The sequence below is a fragment of the Octopus sinensis genome, linkage group LG1, assembly GCF_006345805.1.
Source record: "Octopus sinensis linkage group LG1, ASM634580v1, whole genome shotgun sequence".
NCBI lineage: Eukaryota > Metazoa > Mollusca > Cephalopoda > Octopoda > Octopodidae > Octopus > Octopus sinensis.
Genome location: NC_042997.1, coordinates 11,677,302 through 11,693,693, shown reverse-complemented (window position 1 = coordinate 11,693,693; position 16,392 = coordinate 11,677,302).

Below are 16,392 nucleotides of genomic sequence, written 5' to 3'. Positions count from 1 at the left end.
CCAATAACATACATTACATAGAGACGGGTTTTCTTTATAGCGTTTTGGACATATTCTTTTTTCTCACCATTTTCTCTATGCTTATTTCTTTATGAATTCATACGTTATTCTTATTACTCTTATATTCATATATCTATACACAAACACACACGCCACACACACACACACATATACACACACAAACACACATATATATATATTCATATTATATATACAGATATATATATACATATGAATTGCTAGTTAATATATATATATGTATATTCATATTATACATATATGTACATATATGTCCATATTATATATATATATATACATATCATGTGTCTGTATATATGTATATATATCTATATATCTATATCTATCTATATATATATATATATATATATATATATATATATATATATATATATATATATATGTATGTATGTATGTATGTATGTATATATATATAAGTATAGATATAGATATATATACATATATATGCATATATATATACATATATACATATATATATATACACACACACACACACATATATATATATATGTATGTATATATATATATATGTATGTATATACATATTCTTTATTCGTTTCATTACTTCATTTATTTTTATTTCGTGACTCCTAGTGTAAGGTTAAAAAACACATGCTAAAACAAAAAAAAATTATATATCATAGAGAGAAAGAACTTATTGAAAGAACCCTGAGAGGGGAATGTTCTACTCATAAAGGTTTTTCGTATATAGTTGTTTCGAATCAGTAAAATCACGTGGATTGCTTTTTAAAGAATGGCTGAGGGGTTGCTAAGAGTAAGAATGCGTTATCCTACCCTCCTAATTTATGCACGAAGATATTGAAATAAAAACATCATAGCATATTCGTGAGCGCAGATCTGGATGTATTTTAGTTCTTTTTTTTTTTTGCGGAGAGAGTCTTTTATATTTATTATTTTATATATATATATATAGATTCTTTTTTTTTAGGCATATTGCAGAACAGAGAGAATTTGCGAATAAATGGCATAAAATAGAAGAAAATGTGCTTTCCTTACGGAGAAATACACGATGAACAAAATATACGTAACTAGATTCGGCTTATTTCGTCCATTCTCCTGCAAGCTAAGGAATATGTGGGTTCATTTTATATATATATATATATATATATATATATAATATATATATATATATATATATATATAAGTATGAAGTATGAACCCACGTGTATATATATATATATATATGTGTTATATATATATTATATATATATATAATATATATATAGTATACATACATACATATATACATATATATGCGTATTCATATAAATATACATGAGTGTATATATGTATATATATATTTTTTTATCTTCTATATATATATGTATATATATATATATATATATATATAATATATATATGTATATATATATGTATATATATGTTCGTATATGGATGTGTATGTGCGTGTCTGTGCGTGTGTGTGTGTGTGTGTGTGTGTGTGTGTGTGTGTGTGTGTATGTGTGTGTGTGTGTTTGTAAAGTGCATATTATTTCATAATTCCAATGCCCCGGACAAGCGCTGAAAAGTGAAGAACGAGAGATCAAGATGCACACATGTACAAGCATGTGATTTGGTGTTTACATACAGGAATTTTCATGCTAGCACTCGCTACCTTCGTGTTTCTGGAGACGGTGTAGACTTATTCGCCTCTATCACGCTAGCCGCAATAGCATCTGTAAGTCTTCCATGATTTTTCTTGAATGGACATTGTTTTTTTTTTATTAGGCTTTCCTTTTCTATTCATTTGGATCGCTTTGTTGTATATTTAAATTTGCTTTATTTTCTTTCGTAGGAGTGATTATTCATAAGTGCTATATCGTTTTAGATTGCTATTGGCGGACTCTCGTGTCGAAACTGATAGATGAGGGCTGTGAAATATCTCGCTGAATAACCCACAAAGATTATTTCTACATATCAGCATTGCCTTTACAGGTGCACAGAGTAATCACAGACTAACGTGAAATGAATTGTTTTGCTCAAGAACACAATGCAGAACCCGGGCTTTGGAATTATGAAATAATATGCACTTTACAAACACACACACACACACACACACACACACACACGCACGCACGCACGCACATACACATCCATATACGTTCAATTGAAACCACGAATTCGTAAGTGCGAATCTATAAACTCGCACCTTCACATAGTGTGCTACTACGACACAGGGTAAATCTGTTTTCTTACTTTGGCACACAGCCAGCAAATGTTAGTCGATTACAATCGTCCTCAGTACTTGGTTAGTACTTTATGTTATCCACCCTGAAAGGATGTAAGGGGAAGCTGAACTCGGCGTAACCTGAATTGAGAATTCTATGAGCTGGAAGAAATTCTCCAAGGCATCTTGTCAGAGGAAGTCTACAATCAGTTCAGTATACCCAAACAAATAAAGAATAATAATTTATGGGATGCATGCTCTTGTTAGATTCATCAATTCGACGGGGTAGCTTTGATTGAAGAGACAAAGAACGTGGTCAAAATATCATTGAGTCTCGAAGTCCCTTTATGCTGGTGAATCGCGTGTGGTTTGAATGCACGTCGTCTAAAATAAGGAACTGCTCTCCGGTGACAAAAGACAAGAGTGACCAGATATTTACACCCGAACGTGCCAGATTGTATTAAGAATGAATTGATACCAGAGGTTTCCCCCCAAAAGATTAATCTGCTAGAAAAATCAACAAAATTTCGATCAAACAATTCTTTGCCACCTTAAGAAACAGAAAAATACATAAAGTAATGTAATCCTGGATAACTTTAAATGAAATGGTTAGATTTGTAATACCATTCTTCATAAGTCTGCTTGATCGGGATCGAGGAGAACGGCAAAGCAACAAAAACTGAAACTGATGAACAAATCAATAATCGAAGTCTCTGTTTGATCGCTCGATTGTTCTAGTTGCCAAATTGTTTTTAACTCACGTCCAATCCGAATACAAAAAAAAAGAGGATGTATATCCAGTCCTAGATACACTATATCTGAATAAACTACATGATACACTATACTTTGATCAATACTTTTAGGCAAACATAGTGTTAAATTATTAAGGGTTAACTTAGGCTTACATAACAACAACAATATATATATATATATATTGTTGCAAGATTCCTGATGTGAAGTCGTGTGTGAAACGGGACATTGTTGTATTTTGGGACGGTCATTTTTTTTTGCCAAATAAACACACGCACTATATACTCGTTCTTCACTCGTTTATTACTGTTCTTATTTTAAGTCATGTACATTGTCCGGAAATCTTTCGTTACACATTTGTGACTTCTTCAGCAACACTTTCCGTTTTCGTGTGTGCTCTTGCTCTTGCTCTTATTCCATTCTATTCTTCTATGATGTATATCTTTATAACGCATGCGTCTGTGTTTGTGTGTGTGTACATGTGTGTGTGCGTGCGTGCATATGTGTGTGTGGTGTGTGTGTGTGTGTGTGTGTGTGCGTCTGTGTGTGGCTTTGTGTGTTTCATTGTTCTTAGAATCAATATGACCTTCCACTCAGCCCCGTCTGCAATCCCGTTGCCGCTGCTTCTGCTCTTGAACCCGACTTTTTGTACCGTTCTTGTTGCTCACTGTGTTGGCGTGTTCGCCCACGCTGCTGCTATCGCAGTAGCTGTTGTTGTTGCTGTCGTTGTACCATATGTGTGTTTGTGTGTGTATATGGGTTCGCTTCCATGGAGAGACAACACGCAGCATAGGAGAGCGTATAAGTGGACACTGCCGAGAGCTCAAAGAAGAGAAAGACTCGTCAGTGCTCTGCCAACGTGCTCAAGCAGAACATAGAGGCTCAATCGAAAGCATAGAGGTCAAAGTATTATCAACGCATAGAATTGGCACAACAACTAAACAGATCACAGAGGCTACACACATAGCAATAGATAGACTGAGCCTCAACTGAAAACACGAATAGAACAATAACACCCACAATCACACCACACAACATGATGACTGAAGACTAAAGGGAGACAAAAAGCACACAAAAAGATATAAACAGCATCATACACATACAATAGACATATATGCACATGCCTATGATAAATATAAAAAAAAGAGACATAAAATGGAACATTTTATAAAGGGCACGGATAAAAACAACATACGAAGCGAACTCATATGCACACGCAAACACATACGGTAACTTCACTGACGGCCGGAAGACTATCAACAACACAACCAACAACATTGGCAACAACAACAACTACTACAACTACCACAATGGCAGCAGCGTGAGCGAACACACAAACACAATGAGTTACAAGTACGGTACAAAGAGTCGGGTACGAAAGCAGCAGCAGCAGCAACGGGATAGGAGACGGGGCTGAGGGGGGGTCATAGTGCTACTAAGAACAGTGACACACACACACACTCACATGTACACACACACACACACTCATATGTACACACACACAAACACAGGCGCACGCGTATATAAAGATAAACACCATAGAAGCACATAATGGAATACACAGAGCAAGAACACACACAAAGACGGAAAGTGTCGCCGAGAAGGACACAGATGTGTGACGAAAGATATCCGGACAACGAACATGAGTTAGAATAAGAACAATAATAATCGACTATATAGTGTGTGTGTTCGTTTGGAAAAATATTATCATCCCAAAATAAAACAATATATATATACTAGCAGTATCGCCCGGCGTTGCTCGGGTTTGTAAGGGAAATAACTATAAAGCGTTTTAGAGAGTTATAACCAAAAAATAGCAAAAAAATGCATTAAGAATGGAAAAAAAATGATGGTAATTTTTTTTAAATCGTTGACTCATCGTAGACATTTTTAGAGAGTTACTTCCCTTATATAATAGCGAAAATATGCATTAAAATGGAAAAAAAATGATGGTAATTTTTTTTAAATCGTTGACTCATCGTAGACATTTTTAGAGAGTTACTTCCCTTATATAATAGCGAAAATATGCATTAAAATGGGAAAAAAATGATGGTAAATTATTTTTAAAATCGTACACTCATCGTAGACGCGCGCTAATACCCAGAAGGGCTCGATATGAATCACGACTATAAGATACCCGGTTTTGGTTAAACTGCACCGCAAAATGTGGGAGTAGTTAGGAATCTAAATCGTAGGAGACAGACACACAACTTCTCTTTTATATATAAAGATTTAAGAACAAATCTAAATATCTTCTAGAACAGGAATGCGACACATCTTCCGTTATTCATGAAACATAGGTTCCTGCAAATTACGACAATGGTCGTACAAATATCAAACGTTATATCGGAGAGAAAAAAAATTAAATCCAGATATAACAACCATCTTTCGAATTTTAGGTACCGTGATAAGAGACACACAACAGCCTTTTCGGCTTTAATATGGAAACTTAAAGTCAAGAGACCAATTTCGATATAAAATGGAAAATACTCTCTAAATCCACACCTTATATAAACGGGTCTAAAAATTTTTTTAGTGTGTTCTCTTGAAAAATTGTATCTATTGAAATAACTTGAAAATCTCCAACGAATATATAAATTCGAAGAAGAGAATTTTTTTTCCTCTATCTCCGCATTTCAAGAGATACATCTTGTCGGAATAAAAAAGTAGACCACCGGATACTCTGTAACCCATTAACATCTGGTTTACGTCTGTCTGACATCGAATTATTGTAACGTTGGTTATCTCCCTTATTATTTTTTTCTTGTCTTTCTCTTTACAAGCGTCTCTTGTTTAAGTCTTTCTGCTCAAAAGACTACTGACAAGCGGTTTGTTTTCAACTTGATAAATGGCTGAATAAATCATTATTTCGAGCAGGAAACTCTGGGTACTGTATATACAAAATTCCTTTTAAACATTATGTGTATGTGTGTGCATGTGTGCGTACGTGTGTGTGCGTGTGTGCGTATGTATGTGTGTACGTGTGTATATATATATATATATATATATATATATATATTACAAAACCTCGCTAAAATAAGTATTTATTTATATTTAAGATCGTTAAATTGTAAAATTTAATATTTTATAAGTCTTTGGTGTAATAATATTTTTCTTATGTAAATATCGTTGTTTATGTAATGATCTAATTATCGTAATTTTCTATATTATTAGATATTAAATTTAAGTTTATTCGTTAGATATTACTTAGCGATAGACTTGTTGTTTGATAGCAAGTATACGAGTTGTCTAAAGTTAGGTTTTTGTATATACATGTATTAATAGTATTAATTGTAGTTTTAAATTTCTTATAATTAAAATTAGATAAACTAAGATAAACTTAGATATGTTTCGACCAAAGATTGGTGTAGGCCATGTCTAATTTAATAACATAACTTAGTTATTGTCTTTTTAAATTGATATTCGCTAGTATATTCCCATTGATAAATATATTTATAGTATTTATAGTATTTATTCGATACTATATAACTACGAATTGATTATTTCTATAAGTATTTTAAATAAGATTTCCGAAAGTTCGTTTAAGTTTGTTTGTTTGTATTTTTGAAATTAGCTATTTCATCTTTAAATATGAAAAATTAATTTATTAGGTCTTTATTATATGTGCATATATGTTTATTTATAGAGATTATTTTAGATCTTAATTATAATATTTATATATATTTATATATTTTCATTGATAATTTTTATATATTATAGTCATTTTTTAAAAAATATTTATGTAATTAGATATAGACTATTACCGATATAGATTATTGGTGGGTTTCTTACCTTATAAATTAAAATTAATATTTAACATTTTAATCGATTTTGATATAATCATAATTGTTAAGTTTTAAGTTTCTAGTTTGATAATAGAGTTTATTATAAGTAAATTATTATATTATTTATATCTTAAAAATATTGTTTAAATATTTCTGATTATTTTTAAAATATTTCAATTAACCTGAAGATTGACTGTAACCATAACTCGAATTATTAATTGAATTTAAATTATTTTTATTCGAATTGGTACAGCCATGAAACGATCGTAGTGTTGTTTTACTCTTTATCTTTTATTAAACTTTTAATACTTTTGATATTTATATTAAAAAAATTAATTAATTAATTAATTAATTAATTAATAAAATAATATATAAATATAAATATATATATATATATATTGCGTGTTGTGTTCTTGAGCAAGACACTTTATTTCACGTTGCTCCAGTTCACTCAGCTGTAGAAATGAGTTGCGACGTCACAGGTGCCAAGCTGTATCGACCTTTGTCTTTCCCTTGGATAACACTGGTGGCGTGGAGAGGGGAGGCCGGTATGCATGGGCGACTGCTGGTCTTCCATAAACCACCTTGCCCAGACTTGTGCCTCAGAGGGTAACTCTCTAGGTGCAAACCCATGGTCACTCATGACCGAAGGGGGTCTTTACCCTTTATATATATATATATATATATATATATTTGTATATATATATATATTTAAAATTTATAAGTTTAAATTATTTAAATAATTTTCTAATTTTTAACTTTTATATTTTTTAATTAATTTTATGTATTGGCTTATGTTTTTCACTGTTTGATTTGCCTAATAGTGGTTTTATCTCTAATTTAATATAATATAATATATTTATACTATAAAATTGGATTTAATCCTAAATCTAATTTTTCCCTGTAAGTTTGGATTTATTCCCTAATATTATTATTATGTATATATATATATATATATATATATATATACTACAATAGAATATATAATATATTATACATGTATGTATCGTATCAGTACAATTACCCCACCCCACAATTCCCCCGACGACAACTACCCCCAGGATAATTACCCGCTTGGTTTATTACCCCCTCTCTAATATATTAAGAAAATTTAAATTATCTGTTGTCCTCAGGGGTAATCGTCCTTGGTGGGAGTATTGCCCATGGTGGGGTAAATGTCTTAGACTCATATGTATATATATATCAATTGTTTGTAGGATTCATTTGAATCAAGGTATTTTAGAAACAAGGACACCACGTTAGTGTCAAGATTAGCATAGCCGTGTATATATCGTATACGGACACTCACGAAAATACCAATACATATACGGACATGTCATAACGCTTACTTATACATGTTTATGAACAAATCAACATACACATCAATATAAATATATATATACATGAAATTATTCATACACATGCAGGCCGGTGCGCAGTTTCACAATCCAGATCCAAAGTAGGAATGGTTCCAAATGTGATGTTTACATTGAAGGTATATTGTGGACAAGAAGTGATACCCCTGATAGATTTAATATAACAATGGGATCGAATGATTCCACCCAGTGGTATGTATCTTCTACATTGCCTAAGGGATATTTTTCCAAAACTAAAGGACGGTCTATATAGGAATGATGCTTCATTCATAATTCCATGCAATATTAAAGTAGTTATTGAAAAGACTACGAAAAAAATCTTGGAAATTTCTTTAAAAATTATAACCTTGGAAAATATTTGAACATAATACTAAGGCTGATGATTTCCTAGATGCTACCATGGATCTTAAATTATGCCTTTATTACACTTATAGAAGACCTTGGGAGGTTACCACCTATATAAACCGTTTATATGGGCTACCACCTACATAAACATTTATAAATCATTTATTTAATCATCCATCTTGCGTAATTATGTCTTTAATAACGGGATCTCAACTAGAATTTTGCAACTGTCTGTAAGTGTCCAAGTATTCAATGCATATGCTCACTACTATAACTCTGCACTATCTAGGGCAAGTTATAAACAAAGTATAGAATTTTCCCCTCATATTGGTAAAACTAACGGCTGCACTATGGCTAACGGTACTATTATTCATAATAAAGTGTATCCTATTAGAGATTTCCGCGAAATTACGAATAACGATAAAAATAAATGTAGGAAAACTATAATGAAGTATAATCCTAATATCCTCAATGGTGGACTTATAAATGATAATTATGCCAATAATAAGAACGTTAATGGCAGAAAAGAAACAAATAAGGAATCACAAACTACAGTGTGAAGTCTACTCAAAACGCAACTACAGGTAATAGAAGAAATAGGTTGGAAACTTACCGTCGTCCAAGTAACTTCACTGATCATTGTTATGGTTAAACTATTAGCTATAGAAACGATAGGTCTAGACGCCATAAAACTGGAAATCGGCATAATGATGACGTAATGATGACGTAATTTGGAATAACCCTCCTTGAAATTATGCAACTAGTACTAAACTATCTGAAAGGTTGTTCAGTTAATTAGAAAAAAACTTCCCTCCATCTATTAAGTACCACTGGATATATTGTAAAAGGGAAATTAGAATCTATTATTCTACCTTTCCTACTCTCGTAGCTATTATATCAAGCTTTAATAGGCGGAATATTAAGTTAGCCCGAAATTACAATCGGAATGTAATAATTAGAAACATAAACGATAGGCAAATTATTGATACGGCTAATACTGTCCTAAACAGTAATAATAATAATAAGAAGAAGAAGAAGAAGAAGAAGAAGAAAAGAAGAAGAAGAAGAAGAAGAGAAGAAGAAGAAGAAGAAGAAGAACGAGAAAAAGAAAAAGAAGAAGATGATGATGATGATGGTGATGAATGATAATACAAATTATATAAAGTTCGTAGAAGACAAGGTAGTTATGTCAGTATAGTCAACAATCATAAAGACAGGCTGCTTAACTGTATCTAAACAAATGTAGTAGAAACTCAGTTTATTCACGCTTTAATGCCCTCGTTAGCTGCTAAATGCTTGTTAAATCTGTCATCAATTTGCTGTTCCCTATTGTCGCTAATAATAACCCTAATCCTACCAGCGCACGTAGAACTTGTGACAACGCAAACTTTACAAGTATTGGCGCTCCAACTAATAGCTGTAATAATTTTGTTGTAATTGAATTTGATGTATCTCCACATGTCCAGTAATGTTAGTGAATCTTCTAGCCATCCTGCTAATCTTAATATTTTATCTAACTTATATAAAAATAGTGGTAATAATCACCAAGTTACTTCTAGAATGAGTAACTGTCGAGATAGGAGTGCCTGTCCGCTGAATGGAAACTGTTTAGCTAACAATATAGTTTACAAGTGTGGTATAACAACTTACGCAAACACCTTTGCCTATATGAGCACAATATCTCGAGATTTCAAATCCCGAACGCGTAATCACCTTTCATCTTTTCGATATCATAATAAAGCTTGCATCATATGCCTAGCTGAAAAGGTGTAGCAATTGAGAGACGGTAATACACAGTTTGAAATCGCCTGAGGTATAGTTATAAAAGCTTCACCATATTTAAATAACAAGTGTGGCTGCCGATTGTGTTGTGCTGAACTATATGAAATATTAGAATATCAAGGTTAACTACTTAATAAGGCGCCCGAACTTAAGATCAATTGTTTACATTATGGTAGAAGGACATTCGCTTACTTCACATATGTTACGTAAAGTCTACTGGTACCAAGGTATATATTTCTCCTGGTAATTTATTAGGTTGGTTCTATGATTATTTTACCCGAAGTGTACTTGTTACCGTTATATACATACCGTAATATGCGCAGTCAATATTGCTGTTTACATATTATAGTTACGATATAATAAATGACCTCATTATAGACTTAATTACATACTCTCGTATTTGTATTTAACTATATCAACACTTATAATTATCTATGTATATAAATGTATGTATGCATGTGCGTGTGCGTCTGTGTGTGTGTGTGTGTGCGTGTGTGTGTGTGCATTATTTATATGATTTTTTACATTTTATATTTTGTATTAAATTTTATTTTGTCAATCATATTATACTCCTTTTTGCTCCCTCTATTATTTTTATGTTTTTATTATTGTATATATTCATCTGTTTTTACGTTTCGAGTTCAATTTCCACCGAGGTCGATTTTGCCTTTCATCCTTTCGGAGTCGATAAATTACGTATCAATTGCGTATTGGGGTCGATCAAGTCGACTGGCTCCCGCCCCAAAATTTTGGACCTTGTGCCTAGAGTAGAAAAGAATATTTATACACACACACACACACACACACACACATATATATATATATATATACGTATGTATGTATGCGTATATGTGTGTGTTTGTGTATGTACGTGTGTGTGTGTGTGTGTGTGTGTGTACGTGTAGACGTGTGATCTTTAGGCGCTGGTAATTCATGTGTCCGCTATTCTACATTGTTAATCTCCAACGTCATCTCTATTCCTTTTTCTGTCTGTTTCACTCTTGGCCTTACCTGTGATATCTGGTTATACATAGATCTATATTCACTCTCTCACTTGTTGCCAAACTGAGAGGGTGAACAGACGTTCCACATTCTTGGTATTTTCCGAACCAAACTTTAAATTTTAAGCTTTTAATTCACATGAAGAAAGCGTGTTTTTCATGATATAATCAATTTATTCATCAATAAAAAAAAGAAGCGTACAATGGGTGGTCAGACTGTGCTACCGATGTAATAGTTGTTGTAATTATTATAACAGCAGCACAGTCCGACCATTCCATATCTCCATGAGAGAGTACTATGCAACTGACACCTCTTACTTCTGCAAACACTTAACCAAATGGGGCGGCACCACAAAAGAGATAGATGCCCCTATAATATCCTCGGAGATGAACACATGAAACCTTCATATCAAGGAAGCTATATTGATTCACCGCTTCGAGCTGAAAAATCAGTAGTCGATCAGAGATAAGCCCGTGACTCATATGAATACATCACGATGACTACGACCTACTTCATAGCATACACCACTAATACCATCTTCCACCGAGGCCACGTGAAAACACGTCACAACGTATTCGACCAAGTATTAGAGAGTTGCTTACACCAACAGTAGGAGAGATGCTGCTGTTGTTAACCCAAACACCGAGCAGTTTAAAATGAAATAACGAAATTGATGTAGATACACATTTCTTGGACTTCTCCCTTTGCGTCCGAAATATAAAGAATTTTTAAAAAACACATGCTGCACTGTTAGAAGTTTTCTTTATTTCCCTTTTCTTTCATATTCATATATATTCATTAGGTATTTTGTCGCTGTCTACTGGTCTGGGATTGCACATTCCTAGCCTAAGAAATGTAACAAATATATGTTCAATATAAACATCCTGACGAGATAGTATCATTCTAATATTTCTACAAATCTTTTTATTCGTATGTAAGGTGTTTCTCTCCTAAATAGGTTTGCCTGGTTTCGTGGAAGATCTTAAAATGCTTTGTTGTATAGCATTCATAAGTTCTTAAACTGATTTTTCTTATCCCGTCAAGATCACTATTCCTGTAGAAGCTTTTTGTTGGTGTGATGATCTTGCAGATATATAGGCGTAGGGGTGGTTGCGTGGTAAGTAGCTTGCTTACCAACCACATGGTTCTGAGTTCAGTCCCACTACATGGCACTTTGGGCAAATGTCTTCTACTATAGCCTCGAGCCGACCAAAGCCTTGTGAGTGGATTTGGTAGACGGAAACTGAAAGAAGCCCGTCGTATATATATATCACCGTCACCGACCAGGCTATCAGATGTCGCTACACATCGCTGGTCACAATGCGCTTCGCATTGTTTTAGCCTTCAAATGAAGCCACCCCGCTGGCTAAGAGAAAGTTGAGGCGAAAGAGTACAGCAGGGATCGCCACCACCCCCTGCCAGAGCCTCGTGGAGCTTTAGATGTTTTTGCTCAATAAACACTCACAACGTTCGGTCTGGGAATCGAAACCGCGAATCCGCTGCCCTAACCACTGGGTCATTGAGCCTCCACACACATATATATATATATATATATATAATATATATATGTATGTATGTATGTGCGTGTATATGTTTGTGTGTCTGTGTTTGTCCCCCCGCCATCGCTTGACAACTGATGGTGATGTGTTTACGTCCCCGTACGTTAGCGGTTCGGCAAAAGACCCGATAGAATAAGTACTAGGCTTACAAAGAATAATTCATGGGATCGATTTGCTCGACTAAAGGCAGTGCTCCAGCATGGCCACAATTTCCGTCTACCAAATCCACTCACAAAGCTTTGGTCAGCCCGAGGCTGTAGTAGAAGACACTTGCCCAAGGTGCCACGCAGTAGGAATGAACCCGGAACTATATGGTCGGTAAGCAAGTTACTTACCACACAGCCACTCCTGCATGCTAACGATTCTGCCAGCTCGCCATCCAAAATACTGCAAACGCAACATCATTGGACAGTGAGCATCTTTTGATATATTATGGCAAATGAAAATGTTCCATAACTTTTAAAAGTTTCGATATTTAAGTATTGTGTAGGAAACAAATCATGCATGGCCGAGTATATGTGAAGTAGCATTGAAAATTGACGATACAGAGAATAAATAATGTGAAATGGCTCGACTGAAAATCGATCCTGCATCACTTGTCTTCCTTGCAGCTAATAAATGGTATTCACGCTGATATATTATTTAAAAAAGAAAATTATAATTAATTCGGATAAAAATAAAAATAAACATTTTAAAAATCTTACAGCATAAATTTCAAGGAAACTTAGTAAACTTTTTGTTGTTGTACAATAACATTAAGAAGGATTGCTTCGGATTATCAATCTGGTGACCAAAAATCATTTAATGTAGACTGAACTGGGGCTTAAGGAGATTATGAAGCTATAGTAATGTTATAACGTTTTCATGTATCATATATAGAATTCATAAAACTGTAGAAACTACCTCAATAGCCTCAGTGAACTATTGAATTATTTTTACGTCAAGTGCATCATTTCAATAATCTGTAACTGAAAATAAAATAACGAATGAATGTATAAATGAAAAGAAGCATTTTTCTAGTTTATATTTAAAACAACGTAACCAAAGGGAAGCATTTTCTTTTGTTAAGGTTTCGTTTTATAGATTGAAATATCTTACTTTTAAGAGTAGGGAGCGCTGTAGTGCATGAAGTTGGCTCCTAGCGATTCAAAACCACGACTCTCGCTCTCTCCTTCCCGCTCTTTTTCGTCCTCCCTCTCTTTTCTTCATTCTCTTTTGATTGAAACAAGTTCATTTTCGTGTGAAGCAAGTTCACTTCACTGAGGTTCTGATGTTGCAATTAGAGTTGGGGGAAAGCCTTAAATCACGTAGTTATTTATTTTCTTGACATTTTATATCACTACACATGAACAATAGCATCGTTGATGTTTGCAGATTCCCAATTGGCTAATCACTGGTTTGTTGCATATCTGACAGCGAGAGTGATAAGGGAATATTTGTAACTCGGTGCAGAAAAAGCATCACAAATGACTTCCTTCACCGTGTATTTTGGATTTTTTGAATAACTTTCGGCAGTAAACATCTGTAAAAGAAACACACACACACAGGCGCGCACAAACATATTTATATATGTGAGTTTGTGCGCTGCTATTTCTGAAGGTGTATATATATATATATATATATATATATATATATATATATATAGCGAGAATTCACGATAAAAACAAAAGACGAAGACGGGTGGTGTAGAAAAACAAACAGATGTTTTAGTATAGAGCGTATATATACAAACATGCATACATGCATACATAAATACATACATACATATTCAGAAGAGTTGAATCCTGGAAGTATTGCAATACCATACCAAACCTTGGCAAAGGTTGAGCAAGCCCCTAACCTTTCGACATGTGTGTGTGTGTGTGTGTGTAAACATTTACATGCAAACAGGCTTCCCTATAGCATTCGTCTACCAAATTCTGTTTTCAATAAATTGGTCAATCTGAAGCGGCGAGCTGGCAGAAACGTTAGCACGCCGGGCGAAATGCTTAGCGGTATTTCGTCTGCGGTTACGTACTGAGTTCAAATTCCGCCGGGGTCGACTTTGCCTTTCATCCTTTCGGGGTCGATTAAATAAGTACCAGTTACGCACTGGGGTCGATATAATCGACTTAATCCGTTTGTCTGTCCTTGTTTGTCCTCTCTGTGTTTAGCCCCTTGTGGGTAGTAAAGAAATAGGTATTTCGTTTGCCGTTGCGTTCTGAGTTCAAATTCCGCCGAGGTCGACTTTGCCTTTCATCCTTTCCAGCTACGTACTGGAGTCGATGTAATCGATTTAATCCCTTTGTCTGACCTTGTTTGTCCCCTCTATGTTTAGCCCCTCGTGGGCAATAAAGAAATAAGAAACATTAGCACGCCAGGCCGAATGCTTAACAGTATTCCAGCTGTCTTAACGTTTTAAGTTCAAATTCCGCTGAAGTCGACTTTGCCTTTCATCCTTTCGGGGTCGATAAATTAAGTACCAATTGCGTACAGGGTTCGATCTAATCGACTGGCCTCCTCCCCAAAAATTTCGGGCCTTGTGCTTGAGTAGAAAAGAATATATTGGTCAATCAAAGGCAATGAGGTGGCAGAATCGTTAGCATGCCGGGCAAAATGCTTAGCAGTTTTTCTTCCTTCTTTATGCTTTGAGTTCACATTCCACCGAGGCCAACTTACGAGGTCGATTAAATAAGTACGAATTATGCACTGGGATCGATGTAATCGACTTGTCTCCATTCCCACAATTTCAGTACTTGCGCTTATAGCTAAAAGAATATATTGGTCAATCCGATGCCAGGGTAAAAGAATTTAATCAAAATAACCGAACCTGCAACACGCACATCCCAATCATTCAAATTATATTATTCTTTGAGTTAATCTTCATATCTCAACATATTAGTATTTGTAATTAGATTTGTGATGTTCTGCATTAAATATTTCTCTCACCTACTTAGCCGTCGATATTAAGTAGAATGATGTTTTTGTTTTTTCTTTGGGGTGGGGGTGCTTGATCTGAATGGGCCATTCTCATGGTCTTCGCATACACTTCAAAAGCAGTGAGAGTGATGCTGTTTAATATTTCACTTAAATTCTCACAAATTGACAGGAATCCAGAAAAAAACCGATGTTGTATGGTTGAAGGATATCGTGAGTAGAGCGTCGTCTGGAAGTGAGGAGTCGACAGCAAACATCAGAAATTTGCTTCGCAACCAAGAGGTGCCGAATTAGAGTCTACACTGTGGCCTATTGGGCCAATGTGATAGTGTACAGTTTCCGCTCAAACCATAGAATGCGGGTGGAACTGGGTAGACGGAAACTAACTAAAAGACACTCGGATTCGTTGATCCTGTAATTCAAAAAATACAGCCTTGTCACTCAATGTGTGACGCTGAATCTACTTAAGAATTAAGTTATTAAAGGGACAAGTGTCTCTCGACTGTTCATCCTCTTCCGCGTCAATTCAAGGGCAGGTAATTCAGTTAATCCAACAAACGTCAGCAACTTCGCTTATCTCAGCGGCGTGATTCATAGAAGCATTAGTTATGAGTCTTGTGGAGTGGCAATGGCCCAGTGGTTAGGGCAGC